This window comes from Dasypus novemcinctus, chromosome 2 (genome assembly GCF_030445035.2).
Source record: "Dasypus novemcinctus isolate mDasNov1 chromosome 2, mDasNov1.1.hap2, whole genome shotgun sequence".
NCBI classification, from domain to species: domain Eukaryota; kingdom Metazoa; phylum Chordata; class Mammalia; order Cingulata; family Dasypodidae; genus Dasypus; species Dasypus novemcinctus.
The window spans coordinates 1,232,836-1,254,780 of record NC_080674.1 but is presented as its reverse complement, the minus strand read 5'-3'; positions in this window follow the sequence as shown (position 1 = coordinate 1,254,780).

Here is a 21,945-nt window from a genome sequence, read left to right as displayed (position 1 = left end):
GAGCTATCCTGGAGACTGGCTCATGCACACTAGAGAAGAATATGCATTCTTCTACAGTTGCACAATGTGTTCTGTATATGTCTGTTGGTCTTGTTGGTTTATAATATTCTTCAAGTTTCCTATTTTCTTATTGATCTTCTGTCTAGATGCTCTATCTATTGAACATGGTGTACTGAAGTCTACTTATTAATATAGAACCATCTATTCCTCCCTTCAAATCTGTCAACATTTGTTCCATATATTTTAGGGCTTTACCAGTATGTGCATATATATTTATAATTGTTATGTTTTCTTGTTGAATTGACCCCTCATCAGTATATGGTAATTTTATTTCTTCCTCATAAACATTTTTGACTTAAAGTCTATTATATGATATTAGCATAGCTACTCCATCTGTCTTTTAGCTAGTATTTGCATGACATATTTTTTCCATTCTTTCACTTTCAACCTACTTGTGTCTTTGAATTTAAGGTAAATCTCATTTAAAAATAATATAGTTTGTTCATGCTTTTTTATCTATTCTGCAAATCTCTGTCTTTTGACTGGGAAGTTTAATCTACTTACATTTAAGGCATCTACTTGTAATGCATGACCTTTTTTGTATTGTACCATTTTGTGTCCATTCTCATTTCTTTCTGTATATATTTTCATATATTTTCTTTATGGTTATCATAGGGTTTAAATTTAACACCGTAAACATGTACATTACATTTGATTTGATACCAACTTAATTTCAATAGTATACCCATACATTTTCCCCATCCTCTTCCATCTCCCCACATTTTTGTTGCATTTTTTACAAATTATATCTTTATGCATCATATACTCCAAACCATAGATTTATCAATGCTTTTATTGCATGTGCATTTTAGATCCTAAAAGAAGTGAAAAGTGGAGTTATATACCAAAAATACAGCACTACAGTAGTAGCATGTATAATGACCTATATGGTTATCTACACCGGAGGACTTTGTCTTTTACAAATCACTTCAATCCACTGTCTAGGTCCTTTTCCTTAGTCTGAAGAACTCTTTTTAGCATTGTAGGACAGGTGCAGTGGTGAAAAACTCCCTCAGCTTTTGTTTATCTGGGAATGTCTTAATCTTTCCCTTGTTTTAAAAAGTCACACTGGATATAAAATCTTGGTTGGCAATTACTCTTTTTCAGCACTTTAAATATTTTATCCTATTGTCTTCTTACCTGTATTGTTTCCATGAGAAATCAGCACTAAGTTTTGTTGTGATTCCTCTGTACATATTGCGTTTCTCTTGCAGGTTTCAGAACTCTCTTCTTGTCCTTGGTATTCAGCAGTTTGACTACTATGTGTCTTGGTGTGGATCTTTTCAAATTCATCCTGTTTATTGTTCAATGGGCTTCTTGAATTTGCATATTCATGTATTTCATTCAATGTGTTTTAATGAATAAATAAATTTAATTTAAAAATGTCACGTATTTCATTAAGGTTTCTGCTGTTATATGACTATTCCTTCTGTCCTTTACTCTCTTTCTTCTCCTTCCAGGACACCCATAATGCATATCAATACACTTGGTGCTGTCCCAGAGATCTCTTTTGATCTCTTTGCTTTTTAAAATTTTACTTCGTTCTGCTCCTCAGCCTGAATCATTTCAAATGTCTTGTCTTTGAGTTCACTAATTCTTTCTTTTGCCTGATCCAATCTACTATTGAAACCCTCTAGGAAATTTTTCATTTCAGTTAACGGTCTTCAACTATTTCTGTTTATTTCCTATTGTGAATCTCAAAGAGATCTCCACATTGTTCATTCATTGTTTTCCTCATATCCTTTAGTTCTTTCTCCACATTTTCTCTTTATCTCCTTAGGCATATTGAGTATAATTTTTTTAAGGTCATTTTCTGGTATGTCCTAAGTCTGATCCTCTTCATTGATGATTTCTGGATTTTTATCTTGTTTCTTTGGATGGGACATCATTTCCTGTTTCTTGTTTTGTTTTTTTCTTATACTCTTTTGTTGCACACTGTCCAATATAATATTTTAAAATGGTAACTGATATTTAGTCTCTGAGTTGTCTGATTCTTAAGTTTATATTCAGCTAATAAAATGAAAGAGATTTCCTTGAATGCCAGATGTTAACAAAATAAACAAATCAATGTCTAAACAACTTTCTCAGTTTTTGCAAATTGGTTCTGCTTTGGCTGGTGTTCTCCTTCAGACTTTCACCCTCCTGTGAAGAAAATCAACCCAATGTAAATGCCAGTGTAGGATCCCTTCAAACTTATCTAAGTCCAAATCTTGTTCTGGGTTTGCACTTGCTTGCAGCCTTAGAAAAGCCCCCATTTACAGGGATTTAAATGTTCCTCGCAGCCCTCATGGAATAGACTTCCTCCTGCACCCTGGCACTCTAATCTATGATGTAATGCAGGTAATCATTTGCCAAAGGTCACTTTCATTTCATGGTTTCTTGCAGCTCTTGGGCTGTCCATCAGCTGCTTCTGCTTGAAAGGCAAGCTCTCTGAGGTAAGCCAGAGGGAGTTTTCAAGTTCAGTCTTTGAAGCTGCTATCTGATTGACTGGCATCGCCATACAGGCACCCCAGTGTGTGTGTTGGAGTTATTCTACTTCTTCCAGAATGTGGCCAGGGGTTCACAAGGACAGACCAAGGAGTAGGTTGGGGAAGATCTAGGAAGGGATCCATGAGCTTCGACTACTTCTTTTTTTTTTTTAATTTGGCACTTTCCCAGTTCCTGCACCCTTTCACTCTTTTCCAGAGTGTTAAGAAAGATGGCTCTGCTGCATTTTCCTACTTGTTCAAAGATTCTATGAGAGAATGGCACCCCAGAGAGACTTATGTTGCCATCTTTGTGGACAGCCAACCCATACTTTAGTGGCATCCTTCTGAGGCTACAAAGACAAAATACACACCTTACTTTGGTTTTAAAGAAAGCATATATTAAAAACAAATCAATGCAAAAGATATCCATGGAATTATAAACTCAATAATAATTAAACCATCACCGCTACAATCCCCAGAAACAAAGGCATTAGTTTGGGAAGTACTCAGTATAAGGAAGATTCAAGGGGGAGTAGATTTTTGTGTGTTCAAGGAAAATGAATTTTCTCCTAAAACAGCATTTATAAATCAACCAGCTCTTTTCAGAACTTACTCATTGATGCCACCATGTCTGCAGGCATTGGAATTAAGGCAATTAGGCCCTAGCACCATATAAGTTCATGTTGTATTTTACCCTCATCAAGTAAAGCATGTCTCCTGAAACTGACCTGACAGTTAATACCAATCACATTTCTAAAATAACTGGAAATGGCTATTAAAAGTGCAATTACTGATTTTAGAAGTGTTTCTTTGTAACGACTCACTGCTATACACAAAATAAGTGAAATAATATATATTCTGTTCACAGTGTTCATAATAATATATCTGATTCAGTCAATGTGTGGACTTCTTAATTAAAACTCATTTTGTCATTGATCCTCCATATAAAAGGAGAACACTGCCTCCACACCCTTCCAGCATGCCCTGTGCTGAACTCTAAAGTTCTGGAATGGTCACTCCATAAATCCTGGGCTCTGTGCCATGATGAGCTAATCCAAGTCTTGGACATGCCCAAGGTCTTCAGTGTGCTGGCAGGCCTTTTCCTGAAATTGGCTCATACTGCCACAGGTGAGTTTACTCTTTCCCTTGCTACCTAGGAGGTGCAGCGTTAAGCGTCTGGGACTGGGAAGCCACACGGAGGGGCAGAGATTCCCTATCCTCATCTCAGACGTGAACCTGCTGGCTTGGGTCTCTCACTCACCCTCATGATAAGTTGCTTGCTCCTGCTATGGTTTAGTTTCTTTGTCTGTGAGAAGGGATAATGCAACTACTAGGACTTTAATAAGCAGAATTACTAATGTGAGGCTTGCTCACACTCATGGCTTGCTGCAGCAATCTCATTATGGTCAGTATCAGAGAATAAGGTGAGGATCCAAATCCACCGGCACATGGACAAGGAGTATCATGGCTGGACCCACTCCGCTGTGTCCAAGCCACATGGGGGCACTGGGAGGCTTCAGGGAATGGCACTTCAGGACAGTCTGGCAATCCAGAGCAGACTGAAGGACAGATGGAGAGACCCCTACCCACGTTATAGCAGGAGGCTGTGCCTGGCATTTGGTTGGAGGTGATAACATGAGAAGGCTGATGCTGGTTACCATCAGACTTATGCTTCATGGCCCACAGGGACGAGACAGTACCAAGGCAAGGAAATGACAAGAGACTGGCAGTTTTCCTTTACACTAAAGGCAAATAAATATCCAGAGTTTTTCAAATAGGATCGAACTGTTGGAGGGAAATGACAGATCCTGGAGCACTTCTAACGGGAAATTAAACATGAATAGGTCAGTACAGCTCTGAGATTTTATGACTTTTTTTACCTATCATGGCAAACTTGATTTTGTCGCATATTAACAGATATTTCAATGGCTAAGATGTATAGCTTTCAACAAGCCAGTTATGGAGTAAAAAGTGCCGACATGAACTAACCCTGCATCGTGATTTGTTCACATAAACACACAATAGCCCTCTTTCCAGGAGTTCATTCCAGCTGGGAAAAGAAGAAACAGGGAAAAAACCCAAACATTAAACAAGAGAACCTGCTGTGAGTGTGCAGGCAGCACAAAGTCAAGACACCCACTGTATAAAAAGGTGCCATCTGTGTCATGGGTCCTCCAAAAGGGACTGCTAGCCGTGAAGATATTGTCCAAAGATTATCACAAAATACAGGTCTCCATAATAGAAACAGCCAGGAGTCATTTATTTCTGACTTCCATTTATAATTTATTTGAGGTGTTCTTATTTGTATATTAATACAATAACAATATTTTAATTATTCTTTTATCATTGTATAAGTGGTTGAAATTACTGGACTAAGTTTTTGCCCTATTTGGGTAGAATGGAAATCATACGTTTTAGAACAATGGAAGGTAGGCTTTATAGGTGAAGTTTGGCTGCCTGCATGTACACTTACCTGGCATAAGGAGGGCTTAGTTAACATTTCCCAATAGAGGCTCTGGACAGAGAATAAATATACTCCATGTAACATTTTACATTGTGTTCTCAGGCAAAATCATTTTCACCAATTATACATGACACCAAGAAAAATCAGATACTACCTTAAGGCACTATGGAAAACCTCCGTGAAATAAAGAAACTTATTATTGTACCAATGGGCTGAGTTTTATTGACTGACTGCAACAAAGGAAAACAGGTCCCAGATAACCAAAAGGGTGTCTTGTTACAGGAAGTGACTGCTCAGTTTTCATCGCCGACAGGCTGGGTGTGGATGTTCTTTGAGCAAGATGTCCAAAGGGATGGCATTGGGTGGTTTCTCAAGGTGAAGGTCAATGCAAGCCAAGTGAGAGTCCTAGAGAAGAAGCAGGCATTCTGCAACCTGGCGAGTCTGTGGCTGTAATTGCTTAATGGGATTACAGGGGTGAGGGGCGGGGGTTGTTCTCGGCCCCACCTCATGGACTGTTGCTCTGCACCTGGGCAGCCCCCAACTCCCCAAAAGGGTGAAGGGGAGTCTCCACAGACCTTAGGGTGTGGTGGTCACCCACTTCACCTATCTCCACAGGTATCGGAGGTCACTTGTGTTGAGACTTTATTTTGCAGTAGAGTTATTTTCCTGTGCTGTAACTTTTGCCACAGTTACAATGCAAGATAACCATGAGCCCAAAAAGACTTGAAAAACTGGTGTAGAATATGGTGCAGAAAGAAGGGGAAAAATTAAAATTACCCTTTATTATGTTACTTTTAAGTGCAAACTATAAATATTTACTTTGGAATTGTGCTTATTTACGTAGGCTTGTCTCTATTGGTCAATTTTTTTTCTTTGGGTTTCTGGGGTCAGTATGAGTCACATCATAATTTATCTCATGTATTGACTCTTCACTTAAGGGCAGGATCTTCAGGAATAAACTAGAGTTGTTAAGTGAGGGATAAGGCTTAACCAAAATATTTCTTATCCTCTAATTTATTTGACCTCTTGACCCTTTTTCCCATTAGAAGTAGTTACCGAGGTTGAGGTGTTTCAAGGTCTCTGCTTCAGAGAAGGTATAATGCAGAAGAAGGGACGTCTTGGCTTTGAGTTTTAAAGTTACAGAGAAGGCATTTGAGCTCCAGGGCAGCATATTAGTCGTGAAAATGAGGCTTTCTGAACGGCTGGGGCTTAGGCGTCATCATCGTCTTAGCCTAAATCACAAAGACCTGGGGGCAGCAGTGGGGAAAAGGATGGAGAGCCAGTTTGCACCTCCCTGGACAAAAAGAGGTGACCACAAGGGGTGCTAGTGGGAGCTCTGAGCAGTTCTCCCGGTTGAGTGGGTGGAGCGTGAAGGGTGGACACCAGTGTGTCTGGAGTCTGAAAGGACAGGAACTTGGGCCTATGAGTGATGGTCAGTGAGGCGGTCACAGGACAAGGCAGGCTAGGGGACCAGAAGCATCCTCTGCTGGGCAGAGGGCGCCTGCGACAGCCCCCGTGGGGCTCAGGAGAGAAGCCGAGCGCTCCCTGTGTCCTCTGCGAGGCATGCAGAAATTGACAGAAGACCTGGCTGGGCTGAAGAACCCTGGCCATCTGGATGGGCATGATGTGGAGGGGCTTTAGGGCATAACCTGGAGTTCAGGTGGGCTTCCAGGAGGGATGGATGCTGAAGAAGGCAGGGAGACGGGGAGCTGGGATAGACTCGATGGTCATGGCCCAGGTGCCTTGCTGATGCCAGGGGGCTCCAGGGTCCTAGGAATGGAGATCCTGCACTGGGAGAAGGAGCAGGGGAAGGAAAGCCTGAGCCGAAGTGAGGGTGTCCACCCTAATTTAATAGGCAGCCCTTGCTAGTCTGGCAGGAAAGCAACTTAAGAAAGAAACCAATTTTTCCAGATAATGAGAATAACATTCTTGGAGCATTTCTGATTTTGGGGTAGACGCAGTGGTGAATCTGCACAGGGGCAATGTTCTGGCAGCTGCTAGCTGAAGCCACCATCTTCCAGGAGGGTCCCAGCTGCCACCAGAAGTGACAAAGACCAGCCGGGGCCAGACTTCAGAAGTGTAATGGCACTGGACTCACCGCCACTCTCAATGTGAGCCAGCCAAAGAGCCTTCTGGAACTCCAGTCTGGGAGTGAGTTTTCAGCAGTATCTAACAGCAAGAACAGCAAAATTGCTCAGTGAATAGATGAAGCTATATAAGATCAAAGGACATTTCTATAGCACTCAACGAAAGGAACAATTTAAAGTACCTTAAATTAGCAATATAAATTTACAGACCTTCATTTGTTCATTCTTAATCATTCTTACCTCTTCATTAAAGCCAATTTCCCAAGAGTCTCTTTCTTTCATGAACAGCAACAAATTCTTCATCAAATTTTCTCCGCAGTATCGTGGACCATCTCGCCTCTGGAGGTTGGATCAGTGAGGTGCACTGTTTTACCTGTGTCCATAAATAAAAAGCCAATGCCAGCTGAGAAATACGGTAAACAGATTTACGCGTGGCTCCTTTAAATTTCCCAGCATGCCTTAGCTGATTTTGTCCTCGCTTTTGATGGAATGTGAGAAATCCCTATTTCTTAGGACCCCAAGTCCCCTAACCAACAATCATACAGACTGTTCTAAGGAGGAAGAATGAGAAGTCATAACCCCACACCTGACGTTGTATCAAAAATAAACACAATTGTCTTCTGGTTGATTGACTTTGAGGAAACCAGTCAAATTTATTCAGTGCTGGCTCTCATTTGAGTCATGTCTGTTTTTTAATGTGCGGAAGATCTTGTATTTACGTGATCCATTTGGTGGCTTATAAATGATAAGCATCTCAAACCGCTGTATAATTTGCATAAATATCTTGTCTTCCCTTCAGCTGAAATACCTGTTCAGTGCTTCACCTGGTAATGCCACCTTCCAATCAGCATAATTAGCATCAGCTCCTTCCCAAACCTGGCCTTCCAACAATATAACCAAGCCACTCCCAAATTTGTGTTCTCTCTTCTCTACAAAAATGAAAAATCTTGTGCAATAGTGGATTGGACGGGGGCGACGGACTTGGCCCAGTGGTTAGGGCGTCCGTCTCCCACGTGGGAGGTCCATGGCTCAAACCCCAGGCCTCCTTGACCTGTGTGCAGCTGGCCAATGCGCAGTGCTGATGCACGCAAGGAGTGCCGAGCCACGCAGGGGTGTCCCCCCCTGGTAGGGGAGCCCCCCGCTCAAAAAGTGCGCCGGTGAGGAGAGCCGCCCAGTGCAAAAGAAAGTGCAGCCTGCCCAGGAATAGCGCTATATATACAGAGAGCTGATGCAGCAAGATGACGCAACAAAAAGAAACACAGATTCCCGTGCCGCTGACAACAACAGAAGTGGACAAAGAAAAACACACAGCAAATAGACACAGAGAACAGACAACTGGGGTGTGGGGGGAAGGGGAGAGAAATAAATAAATAAATCTTTAAAAAAAATAATGCATTGGACGAAGCTGCTGGCATTCCTGTGGTATGATGAATGGGATCTTGCAACATAAGGTCAAAAATAAATGAGCAAAACCAGATAACTGATAAAATCAATTCCTGGATAGCAGGTAATGAAATAGACATTGCAGCAGAGCGCACTCTTTGGAAGCATTCCCTTATCCCATCAAAAGACAAAATCTCTGATTTATCTTAAAATGAACTTGCTTTCTGGGGTGTTTGAGAGGCTAGATAGGTTTTTGCATTACTGCTCTTGTTTTACTTTCTGACATGGTGTTGATGCACCACAGCGTTAATTCATTTTCTCATAAAAGCAAGGTCTCTCAGCTATACTTTAAAGTTGTCCTGCCTTCCAGATAAGTATGACATAATCACTTTGTGGCATCAGAAACCAACCCTAAGACTAGCGCTGAGGCTGTTGTGCCGGCACCGCCTACATCACAAACACAACGTTACGTATTTTGAAAGTCTCCAAGAGCTGACTTTAAGGAGACATTATCATTAAAACATCGGCGGGGTTGAAAGCACAGTGAAATCGTTCCTAACAGTTTGAAAAAAAAACAAAAAGGGGGGTGCATTTATCCAAACTTCGAATGGAGTCGGAGCCCACTTCTGAAGACTGGGAAGGTTTAAGAATTCCCCACCCCTGCTCTCCTGGACAGCCTCTTCCCTACACTCCCCGCCATCCCTGGGATTCTGGAAATTCCCCAGGAAGTGGTGCCCTGGGCACCACAGGATATACAGCAGAAGGGATAAATAAAGTAAAGACCAACTATAAAATTTGAGTAGGTGAGAACAAAAGAGTGTGCTGTCACTCCTCTGGAAGGATTTCTGCATATTCCAGTACTCCACCATCCTTCCCTGCATTGAGATTTGAGGGATGTTTGTCACCACAGATGAACTTAGCCTACCCTGACTGCTATATTTTCCTAAAACAAAACATGACCATGCCACTCTTCTGCTTCAAAACTTTCAACTACTTCCACACAGCTATGTTCTTGCCAACCTTCTTGGGACCACCTATCTTTCCCAGTTCTATAATCTACGACCTTATCCTGTGCCCTTATGGACAGCCACAGGAGGCTCCCCACCATGGACATGTGGGAATGGGCTCCCTGGGCACACAGACCCCTTCCACTTCATAAAGCCCTCCCAGTTGGGTCCAGAGCTTGACCACATTTGCAGTCTTAGGAGCCCTGCATACGAACTTCTGTTTCTCCACACAATAACCCACATAAGGATGCTCTCAGACTTTTTTCTAGAAAAAGGTTCTTGCCCGTTAAATATGGGAGTTTGTTTTATTTTCCTCTCTACTGGGCAGTTTGAAATATCTCATCTTTCCTGCGTATACGAGATGCATGCATTTTATCAGCTGTATCACAGCAAATAAATGTCACATTGTTTCTCTTCTCTGTACTTTTGCACACCTTCCACTTTTTATTGCTACTGTGGCAGTTTTCCAAACTGCTGCTCCTTCCTGACACCCTTGCTCCAAAGCCCCCTCCTCTGAAAACTTAAGGGAAACTTTAGCCCCTGTTCTTCCTTTCTCCTCTCTGTGGTCCTGTGTGAGTCGTGACCTGGCATGTCACATCGTGAGCATGCACCTCCACGTCCGCGCCCGTCCATGCTCCGTCCAAGTCCTCAGAGCTTGCCTGCTCATGCCCACAGGGCAGGAGGGGCTGGACGGCAGGGCCCCTCACCTCCCGCCTCTCGTACAGGGGCTTCCCACGGCAGGGAGACATGCACCTTGGGGAGCGGGAGGACTCCTGCGCTCCAGATGGAGAAGGGGTGCCTGGGAGCGACCGCTGGTCTGCTGCGGGCAGGACTGGCACATGCCTTTTCTTTTGCAGCTTGGCACAGTCCATGGCAGCCACCCCGGCCACTTCCCTTCGCTTTACTTTTAGGATATTGGTTTTGTCCTAAGGTGTTTTCAGCCTCCCATTCTGCGCATAAGAAGATATAGGTTCTGCGTCCTGCCATTTACACCCCAAAGGATCAAACGAGCAACGTGAAGCCAGCTTCCCTTCCGGGCAAAGATGAAATTCTCATAGGCAAAGCAGAGTGCTGGTGAGGCAACCGGCTGGTGAATGGGGCAAGAGCTGCTCCCTGCTGTCCAAAACGCCAACATTTATTACTTTTGTCTACCTGCAGTCCTGTGATTTTGTCAAGCAGTCTAAAACTCAGGCGTTTGGTAGAGAAGTTTTTTGTTTTCTATGCAGCATATGTTTTATTTTTAAAAAGATAGATGGAAAAATATGGAAAATACAGATAAGATAGAAACAGATCATTACAAAGGAAAAGTTACAAGAATATAATAACTTCTTTCAAGAAAAAATATAGAAGTTAGTAAAACAGAAATCATTGATAGGGGCAGTTTCTAATATAAGAATGGTAGCCTAAATTCGAATGTTTGCTATATGCTAGACACTATGCTAAACTTTTTATGTGCATTCTTTTATTTATACTTTACTGCAATAAGATATTGTTGTTATTATTATAACTATTATTATTATGCCCATATTACAGATGTGGAGGAGAAGGGAAAAAGAGGTTCTGTGATCTGCTCAGGGTTCAACGAGCTGGAACTGAGCGGGGCCCAGGCGGGAGCTCCTGAATGTGCGTTTCCAAGCGCATCTGCATCCTAAGGTGCGAGCCTGTTTCTCAGCTCTCGGTTCTCAGGGTAGAACAACTGAAGACGATGTCAAGGTTTTGTGACCATAGGAGGACACACACACACACATCCCTGTGCAAATACAAGCTGCTAGCCCAGCTCTGGGATGCAGGAGTCCCCGTGGCTTCTCCCACAAAGAAAGCCAGCTGCCGGCGGGCTCACAGCCTGCCTCTCCTCCGCTCTCTTGCTTTGGTCACCATCATCCAGCCTGACATAAAATCTCCGGCCCCTGGGATTGCCAGCAACCCGGGACGGCAAGGAAATTTTACAGGGCTGTGTGCCATTTTGCTCACACTCACAGTGAGCAAAACGGAGCAAATGAATCCACGGCGGAGCGACCTCGAGCGGGTCCCGGCTAATGAGCCTCCTGTGGGGGGCTCTGAGACGGCTGCCTCCGTGGGGTCGGATTAGCCGGGAAACCACTTTGCGAGACTCCAGCAGCGCCGTCCCGCAAGGGGGGCCAGCTGACAGCCAGGAGTGGGAGCTAATCCATTCCTGATCTGTGCCGAGGAGAAAAGAAGTCTCTAGGTCCCGGCTAGCCGAGCCCCCTTAGGAGCGCGGGCGGCAGATCCCCCAAGAGATTTTCACCTGCTTTTAACAGACAAAACGCCATGTGCCTTGTTTCTATTTTCACATCTCAGGTTTTTGGAAGTGCAGGAGAAATGCCTCAACCCTCCTGTGGTCACAAAGCCCAGGCACCCTGCCGAAGGAAGACGTGGCCCGCTTGCTCGCCTCCGGGGGCCCAGCGCCTCACTCGCCTGTAGGCACCAGCCCAGCCTGTGCAGGATGTTACCGTCCGTGCCAACAAGAAGGCAAACCTGCCAACAACTAGGTGTTCAGCCCGCAAGTCTCAGGTGAGCTACGAATTTGCAGGGTTGAATCGGTGACATGGTGACGACGAGGCGCCCAGGGGCCTCCGTGGCAGCTGCAATGACACCTGCTCCTGTCCTCTTTCTCCCCGCCTCTGGCTGACGTGCCCAGGAGGTGGGCAGCCCATAGGAGCCCCAGGACATCCCTTGCCCGTCCTGGTCCCTTTGCCATCGGCTGTCCCTGTATGGCAGCAGGCAGAGGGCGCCGGCCGTGGCCTCCAGTGTCCACGGCGTGGCAGAGCTCACAGTTGTCAGATCTGGAAAGGTTCCGTATTTTCAGCTTTCAGTGCACACCACGGCTGTGCTTTCGGACTCACCACCCAGCACCCACGAGTGCACTTCGTGGTGCTGGAGGGGTGGGGTCTGCAGAACCCAAGGTGCTGCGTAGCTGCTGTTCGCTCCCTGCTGTCTTTAACCACGGATTCTGCTGAGTCCTTTCACCGGGTTTCAAAGAGAATGAATGGAAGGTGTCGTACTTTTATGACCACCAGTAATATGATCTACACGGGAATGATGTATTCATCTTTTAGTATTTTAAGACTTATTCTTCTAAACACTAAGACTCAATAGAGGGGACTGCTGGCTCAGCCACGCCACCCTTCCCTCTTCTAACACCCATCCCGTTTGCCTGCACGCTACCCGGAGCCTTCTACGTCACTCTGTTCCATTGGATGGCCACTGTCTGCTCACGTGTGTGCTTCTTCAATAGCCTCAACTCCGGGCCACCTGCTGGGCCCCCGCCTGTGTGTCCAGGTCCACTCTCCCACTCCTTCCCTGGAAGGGAGGTTGGGGCGCTCCTGCCCCCGCCCCTCTCCCCAGAGCTGGCTCGAGCTCAGGCTCCCCATTGACTTCCAAGGAACTCTGCTCTTAGGCAAGCCAGTTGGGACCACGGCAGACCAGAAATAGACTCCAGATTCCTCAGTTCCAGAGAATTTGCTCCCCTAAGATCAAATGCTTTTGGAATGCTAATTCGAGTAAAGCCACTCAGATGTCATGTTTAACTTGAGGCTGTTGTAGCAATCAAGTTGCCACAAATCGGGGCATAATATTAGCAGAATATGAGATGATCTGTTAACGATCTGATCGTAGCCTTGAAGCACACAAGTGTGTGCCCTGAACACAGCAGGAGCTGTGCGTGTGTCAGTGTGTGTGTATGGGCGTGTGTGTTGCAGGCAGCGGCAGGGACGGGAGGTTTACAAGAAGAGTATTAAAAAGGATAGAGGGCAATTAGAGCGGTAGTTCTTTTAATGTGCTCCCAATCACCCCGTTCTGCCTGAAAGTGCATCGTCAAATATTTAAAAAGAACAGAATGAATATTGCATTTTAGTTTCATGGAATAAAGAGGATTAAAATAGCTGAGCGGACAAAAAAAAAAAAGCAAGCACAGAAATGGAAAATTCCTAATTAGTTAATACAAAACATGCTGAATCCAATTATGAGGGTCCTGTGATTTGGATTCTGTATTCTTTCTGAACAGATGAGAATGGATATGCCTGTAAATCGATACTGCATAACTGAGCATTCAAGCTCCATTCAACCACTGCAGACGTTTGAAAAGGAGCATTAAAAAAAAAGAGAAAAGCCAGTAGCAAAGAGCTGACCCCGACTTTGGGTTGAGGTTGGCTGTTATAATTTTCTCAAAACCCCAAGAGGTTGATGAAGAAACCTGGGTAGTTCATTAGCATAAGCCTGGCTAAAATCTATCGATTTTCACCTCCGTGGACTGTCGCTGCCCTCGCGAGCTGCTGGGTGTTCTCTCTTACTGCCCCCTCTTCTGCACCTGGTTCACTGGCCTCGAGCTTATAAAGAGAACACCCTGGAGAGAGCAGGGAGGGTTCTCCTCTGCTGTCAGCTGTTGTCGCAAAATTCTGGGAAGTTTCCCTCTGAATTCCAGCTTGGTATTTTTAGCAAGGAGCAGAGTGTTTAACCTTCAATAATTCGACTTTCCCTGGAAAGACAAACTCATTTATATGGTTGCCAGCTTTACCCGGTCCCACAATCGTTCCTTTCACTGTTTCATTGCAATATTTTAAACAACTTAGAAGAAATGAGACAATTAAGGTAAAAATGTCAAAGCTGTCTTTATCTAAATCTCAGAGGCCTGCCCTAAATTTAGAAAACGCGCAAAGGCAGAAATGAAATCTACCTTTGGTCCACTGGGACCAGGGTATGCTCTGGGGTGGCTTTTGTGGCCTCGGGGCAGCTGCTGGCCTTTCGGGCTTAGGAGGGACCTTGGGAGGGAGGAAAACGGGCTTTGCTGCATCCTTCTCATTTCCACCCTCTCCCCACCGTGCCTCTGAGGTCCCAGGGTCAAGAGGCCAGGGTCAGCTCCCATGCGTGGGAGAGAAGATAGATGAGCACCTCCACAAAAGTTCTGTGCAAAACGATGGTGAGTAGTACAGCAGATGGCAAGGCCAGCGCCCTCTGCTTAGCTGGCCGGTGTCCCGGAACTCGGCAGGCACGGCAGGTGGAGGGACGAGTGGTGCCCCCGGAGCAGGTCAGCCTTCCTGGGCTGGCAGAGCTCTCCCCTGGAGGGGGGAGCCCCTGACCAGCCAAGGGCCCAGCCTGCCTGCGGGCCTGCTGTGAGGAGGATGGGGTCCTCGGCGAGGCCAAGCACTGGAAGCTGGTGGGCCGGCGCATCTGCAGGGGGACCCCTTGCTCCCTGCCTCCCCCGTCCTCTACACACTGGCACTGTCTGCCTGTCTCAAAGGTCGCAGCATCATCCAAACATTGCTCTCCAAGGTCTACATGGCCAGGACACGGCCTCCCCCAATAGGGTTTCTGGACCTTGCCGTGGAGGAGGCTCTGTGCACCCACTGCCCACGGCCAGGAGGGCCTCTGGAAAGCCTTACGCAGCCCACCATGCTTGGAGAACTCATCAGGAATGAAGGCACAGGGGAGCCCTGTACTCAAAGGCTCAGCTCTGGGGTTCTGAGAAGGTCTCTGTGGCCCCACACCAGGTCATCATCTGTGCCCAGTGAGTCCCGCACAGAGGGATGGAGGCCACCTGCTGTGAGGTGAGCAGCCCACACCCAGGCCCTGCCTGCAGGACATCTCCGGGGCCTCACTCAGGGCCCCACCCAGCACTGGGCTTTGCAGAGCTGATGCCTGCCCCCACCAGCATGGATACAAGGTCATTGACAGCCAATGTTTGCCCTGGGGATCAGAGCCCCAGCTTTTCAGTACTGCCCCTGGGAATCCAAAATGCCAAGTACATCCATCCTCTTCCAGACAATGAGGGCAGATGTGAGGGGTTTCCTCCCACCGTGTGGGCTCTCCCCCAGTGCCTGCCCTGCCGTTGGCATCTCCTCTTGGTATCGTCAACCACACCCCTCTCTCCTCAACTAGCCACTCATGTTTAGACCAGCAGGAGAATCAGGGCCAGTAACAGGCACAAATGTGACATGCCCACCGTCAGCTCCCTGCCATCCTGGTGGTGGCATTGGTAGGAATAAACCCGTGGCCAGGGAGCACAACCTTGTGATCACAATTCACAGTTCCGAGGTAGCTTTGAATGTGGTTAAAAGGGAAATTTTAGGCTGTAAATATGTTGCAAGAATATAAATATTTTACGAACAAGACTTTAATGCAAAGAGTGAACTCTAATGTAAACTACAGACTATGGCAAATTGTTTCACTATAATAATACTATTTAGTCAATGGTAACGAAGGTACCAACTAATGTAAAGTATGCATGGGGATGCTGTTGGGGGGGCTTTGCAGGCTTGAGGGGGGCCTGGACTGGAAGAACGGGTCAGATGGGCCAGGGAATTGGAGGGAGCATTGGGGGGGAACAAGTGAACACAGGAGATTGTCGGGTGTGTGGTTGAGACTATAGTGTTGAGAAAACTCTTTAGAAAATATAATAAGGTGTTTGACGGGGGGCATCTGGCTCAGGGTGCACCTGTGCAGGCTTCTAGGGAGTGTGTGAGTGCTCAGCTTGTCATACTGTGTTGTATCAGTGGGTGGAGACCCATACAATGAGCAGGAAGGTGTTGTACCCCCATCCTGGGGAGGCCTGATCTTCTCAAACAGAGGGGAGGGTGTCTCTCGAGAGCATGGGTGGCTCCCAATGGGGAGCACAGACTAGTGTGTCAAGCCCTCAGCATTGTTGGAAGTATCCATGAATTCTGTGTCGTAGTGAAGCTTGGTTGTCGCTGTGGGTCCTGAGGGGGAGGTGAGGAGAAAGGAATAAAATAGTTGGAAGAGGGGGTAACTGGGGGCAATGGAAATGTTCTGCATGATCCTGCAATGATGGATACAGGTCATGTTAAATATCACCAAAATTTTTAAAAAGGTGTATAGTTTAAAATGTAAACCATAATGTAACAAAAAAAAATCTATAAAAATGTACAGTCTAAAATATAAACCAAATTGTAAACCGTAATAGAATCATGGTTGGTAGCTATGATTCAATATCTGTACATCAGTTGCAGCAAATGAAACATTCACATGTAAAAAGATCATTGCTGGGGAAGGGGAAAAAGGGTTTGATGTTCAGTATATGGGAATTCCCTATATTCTATATGTGACTTTACTGTGACATGAAACATTTTTGAAGACATAATTTAAAAAAAATAAGATGTAGACACTGAGGAAGAAATGGAAGAGATTGCCTTGCCACTGCACATAACAGGCAACACCTATTAGAGTGATGAAAGGCAAAACATAAAAAAAAAAATTGTATTATATTTTTCATTTTTAAATATACCAATTTATTTTTATTTTAGTTTTTCTAAACTATTATGTATTCTATTTATAATCTTTATATCTATCATTACTATTACATTTTCCTATTAATTGACTTTGACAGTATATTAGACATCATTTCTGAAGCAATTTTGGATCACAGAGGGGTTCTACTATGGCAGGGGAGGAGCACTGATGGAGGGTGTCATTGATGAGGGATGCGTAGGTGTGAGGGAGTTCTCCAGGGCATGGATATAGGGTATATAGATATGTTCAGATGTTTGTTGGGCATTGATAAAGGGGGTAAAGTTTCACATGACAACTGGGGAATGCTGAATTCCCATTCTGGGAAACACTGACACACCCCCCATGGAGCAGCAACAATCCCCCAAGTACAAGGGCAAAGACCAGTGAAGAAGGATGGTCCAATGATAGGCCCTTGATACTGATGATTGTGCTTATGAGCCTTTGTGTTTAAAATTTTAACTTGGCCTAGAACTGCAGGGTGCCTAAGAGTTACCTCCTGAAAACCTCCATGTTGCTCAAATGTGGCCACTCTCTAAGCCAAGCTCAACATGTAAATGTGTTACTTTCCCCCTGCCCCCCCAGCATGGGACATAACTCCCAGGCATGAGACTCCCTGGTCCCAAGGGACATCTACCAAGCACTGGCTGGTGATGTAACTAGAAAAAGACCTTGAATAAAAGGGGGAAATGGCAAAGACAAATAAGTTTATATGGCTAAGAGACTTCAAAATGAGTCAGGAGATCATAAGAGGGGTCACGCCTACACAAGTCTCAGCAGGATCCCAGAGATAGCCAAAGTAGATACAACCCCAGGTAATAGTGCTTCAGAAGGCTACAGAGATTCCCAGGTCCTACAGTCAAAACAGATGGCTCTGGAGTTCAGTGCCAATGGGCCCTACTTTGGAATTTGTGCCCCTGAGTGTGATGGAGTTGAACTCAGATGTGACCTTTCTACACATGCCTCTTCTGTAACTTTTACTGAAACTATGATTGGCACTGGGGTTGATGTATGCTCAGGAGACTTCAATCTCTGGACTGTCTATATGCCAACTGGGCCCTGAGCCTCAGTAGAGTTGCAACATCTACTCTCCAGTTTGTTGGACTTACCCAGGTCAGTTAACAGGGAGGTGAGGATGGTCAACTACCACATGAGGGAACTGAGAGAGTCTACAGCTGCAAGCAGAAGAATCCCATCAATCAGCTATGTAGTATATAAACCCCCTATTGATTTACAGGTAGAGTGGGCATTGCCACCCCAGGGTCCTCAGGATGGAGGAATAAAATATGGATTAGAGTGGACTTACTGGTATTCTACTATAGAATTATTGTGACTCTGGCAATGGAAGAAATTATATCTTGATGTGAAGACTGTGGCTGTAGGAGTTGCTGAAGGCAGGGACAGGGAAAAGGAGGTGTGATATTGGGACATTTTTTGGACTTGGAGTTGTCCTGAATGATATTGCAAGGACAGATGCAGGACATTATATATCCTGCCATAACCCCTAATAGACTGGGAGAGAGTATAAACCACAACATAAACTATAATGCATGCTGTGTAGCAATGCTCCAAAATGTACTCCTTAAATGCAATGAATGTACCGTACAAATGAAAGAAGTTGTTGATGTGAAAGGAGTGGGGGTGGGGGGTGTGGTGTATATGGGGACCTCTTATATTTTTTAATGTAACATTTTATGTGATTTATGTATCTTTAAAAAAGATAATAAAAAAGAAAAATGTAAATAATAGGGAAAATTATTTGTGCGTATGTTTGGGGGGGATATTTTAATTTCTTGGGTTGTATATTAGTCAGCCAAAGGGCTGCTGGTGCAAAGTATCAGAAACCTGTTGGCTTTTATAAATGGTATTTATTGGCAGTAACGGCTTATAGTTACAAGGCCCTAAAGCATCTAACTCAAGGTTGCTTTCTCATCAAGATGGTTGCCGATCTCTGCGAGGGTTCTACCTTCCTCTCTCTCAGTGCAGGCTGTCATACAGGTTGTTTCTTTCTGGGCTCAGCTGCAAAATATCAGGCAAATGACTCATCTTTCTTTCCAGGGTGCAGGATCAAATTTCTCTCCACTGTCATATTTATGGAGCTTTCTCTTTCTCCCTGTGTTTTCCTCAGTGAATGTCCATTGATATCAGCCCACCAAGGTGGGTGGGACTCAACCCTGAGCCATGCCCTCCTGATGTGGATGAATCAAAACTCTAATCTTAAGAGATAATTTAATTAAAAACATCTCAGGTGAATCTAACACAATCAAAGGGTATCACAACCAAAGGAACAGAGCAGTTTACAAATATAATCCTTATCTTTGGGGTTCATAAATAATCTCAAACTGACATGGCCTGCTCAAGCAAATACCATTAAGTGGGTTGGGTTTAACAATGGATAAGTTTATTCATTCATGGTTTGAGTTTGGGATAAAACCCAAATCATGGAATTATCAAGGTAATGCTTTCTCCCCTAAAACTGTGGCATTCTGGGGCTGGCTGCCAGTGATCCTTGGTCCTTGGCTTGTCCCATGGCCAGGCACATGGTGGCATCTCCTGCTCTCTCCCTTCTTCTCCCAGGTTTTGTGGATGTTCACCTTCTTTTTTCCTATGGCTTTCTTGCTGTGTTTAAATTTCTTTCTGCTTATAAATGACTCCAATAGCAGGATTAAGATTCATCCTGATTGGGCTGGGCCACACATACCTTACCTGAAGTAACCCCATCAAAATGTCCAACTTATAGGAAACATCCAAAATATCTTGTAGTAGAAAATAGTTTCAGAGACTTTACACCCAAAAAGTGAGCAACAAAAGAAAACAATAAATAAAAGACAAATATTATATGACCTACTGATATGACTTAAGCAAATTAACTAGATTCACTGAGCTAGAGTCTGGAAGATAGGTTACCAAGAGACAGAAAGGAAGTAGAGTGTGGTGAGCTGAAGCTCAATATGGGCAAAACCCATGATAAAGCGGAAGGGGGTCATTTGGCAGTGGATGAGCGCAATGGTAGTGCAGGGCTGTGAGTCGGGGTCAATGGTGTTAGAATGTGAGAGTGAAGGGTGGGGGGCTGGGATGCCCTATTCATGGAACTGAGGGGAAGGCTGAAGGAAGGAAGAGGTAAACTCTGGAGATTTCTAAGTTTGTTCTTGAAACAGTGATGGTGGGGACATGGGGTATCTTTGGGGCTTTGGAGTTGTTCTGCATGACCTACAATGATGGGTACAGGCCATTATGCATTTTGTCAGAACCTATGAAAGTATACTGTGCAAAAGTTAAATCAAAATGTAAACCACTGGCCATGGATAGTAACAATGCTTTGATATTTGTTCCAATTGTAAAACATATACCATACTCATATAGGATGTTATTGGTAGGGGAAGATGGGTGGGGGTGGAGGGAATAGGGTATATGTTAATGTCCTGTATTTTCTAAGTGACTTTTCTGTAACCTAAACCTTCTCAGATAAAAAAGTGAGGAAAAAAATAAGACACTGGGGAACATACAGAAGAAATTGACAATATACATAAAAGATAACAGGTCTTTTTTTTTTTCTTCCTACAATCACTTTTTTAAAAATCTACATTAAAAAAATATAAGAGGTTCCCATATACACCCCCACCCTCCCCTCACCCCATTTCTCCCACACCAGTAACCTCTTTCATCATTGTGGCACCTTCGTTGTATTTGGTGAATACATTTTGGAGCACTGCAGCACCACATGAATAATAGTTTACATTGTAGTTTACACTCTCCCTCAGTCAGTCCATTCAGTGGATTATGGCAGGATATATAATGTCCTGCATCTGCCCCTGCAATATCATTCAGGACAACTCCAAGTTCCAAAAGTGCCCCCACATGACATCTCTTTTTCCCTCTCCCTTCCCTCAGCACCTATCATGGTCACTCTCTCCACATCAATGTTACAATTTCTTCCATTACTAGTCACAATAGTTCCATAGTAGAAAATCAATAAGTCCACTCTAATCCATACTTTATTCCTCCATCCTATGGACCCTGGGATGGTGATATCCATTCCACCTCTATATTTAGAAGGGGCTTAGATTCCACATGGGTGATGGATGCAATTCTTCTGCTTGCAGTTGTAAGCCCTCTTGGTTCCCTGTCGTGGTGATTGACAATCTTCACCTCCCTGTTAGCTGACCTGGCTAAGTCCAATGAACCAGAGGGTAGCAGTTGCAAGTCTGCTGAGGATCAGGGCCTGGCTGGCACATAGACAGTCCAGAGACTCAAGTCTCCTGAGTACACATCAAACCTAGCACCAACCACAGGTTCAGTAAAAGTGACAGAAGAGGCATGTGTAGAGAGGTCACATCTGAGTCCAACTCCATCACACTCAGTAACACAAATTCCAAAGTAGGTCCGACTGACATGGCACTGAACTCCAGAGGTATTTGCCATGACCAAAGAACCTGTGGGTCTCTGTAGCCCTCAGGAGAACCAGAACCTGGGGTTGTATCTACTTTGGCTGTCTCTGGGGACCTGCTGAGGTGTGCGTAAGAGTGATCCCTCTGATGACCTCCTGACTCTTTTTGGAAGACTCTTAGCCATATAAACTCATTTGTCTTTGCCATTTTCCCCTTTTATTCAAGGTCAAAAAGCAGTTTTTAACATATGAACTTACATGTAGGCTGAGATATTCTGCTGGTCTGAATTGAACCTTTTATTCAAGGTCTTTTTCTAGTTACATCATCAGCTGGTGCTTGGTAGTAATTCCTCAGCACCAGAGAGGCTCATTCCTGGGAGTCATGTCCCACACTGGGGGGAAGGTGATGCATTTACATGCTGAGTTTGGCTTAGAGAGTGGCCACATTTGAGCAACATGGAGGGTCTCAGGAGGTTACTTTTAGGCACCTTCCTGCTTAGGCCTAGTTCATTTTTCAGGGACACAGGCTCACAAGCATAGTCATCAGTAACAAGGGCTCATTGTTGGACCATCCTTCTTTGTTCATCTTTACCACTGCACTTGGGGGATTGTGGCTGTTCTATTGGGGAATGTGATAGAGTTCCCCTGGCTAGAAACTCAGCACTCCCTCAGTTGTCATCTGTAACTGTAACTACTATGAAAATACCCAACATATATCAAAGCATTTTTAAGTACCCTATATGCATACCCGGCAGAGCTCCCTCCCAACCATGTGCTCCCCATCAATAACACCCCACACCAGTGTTCCTCCCCAGAGTTGAATCTTGCT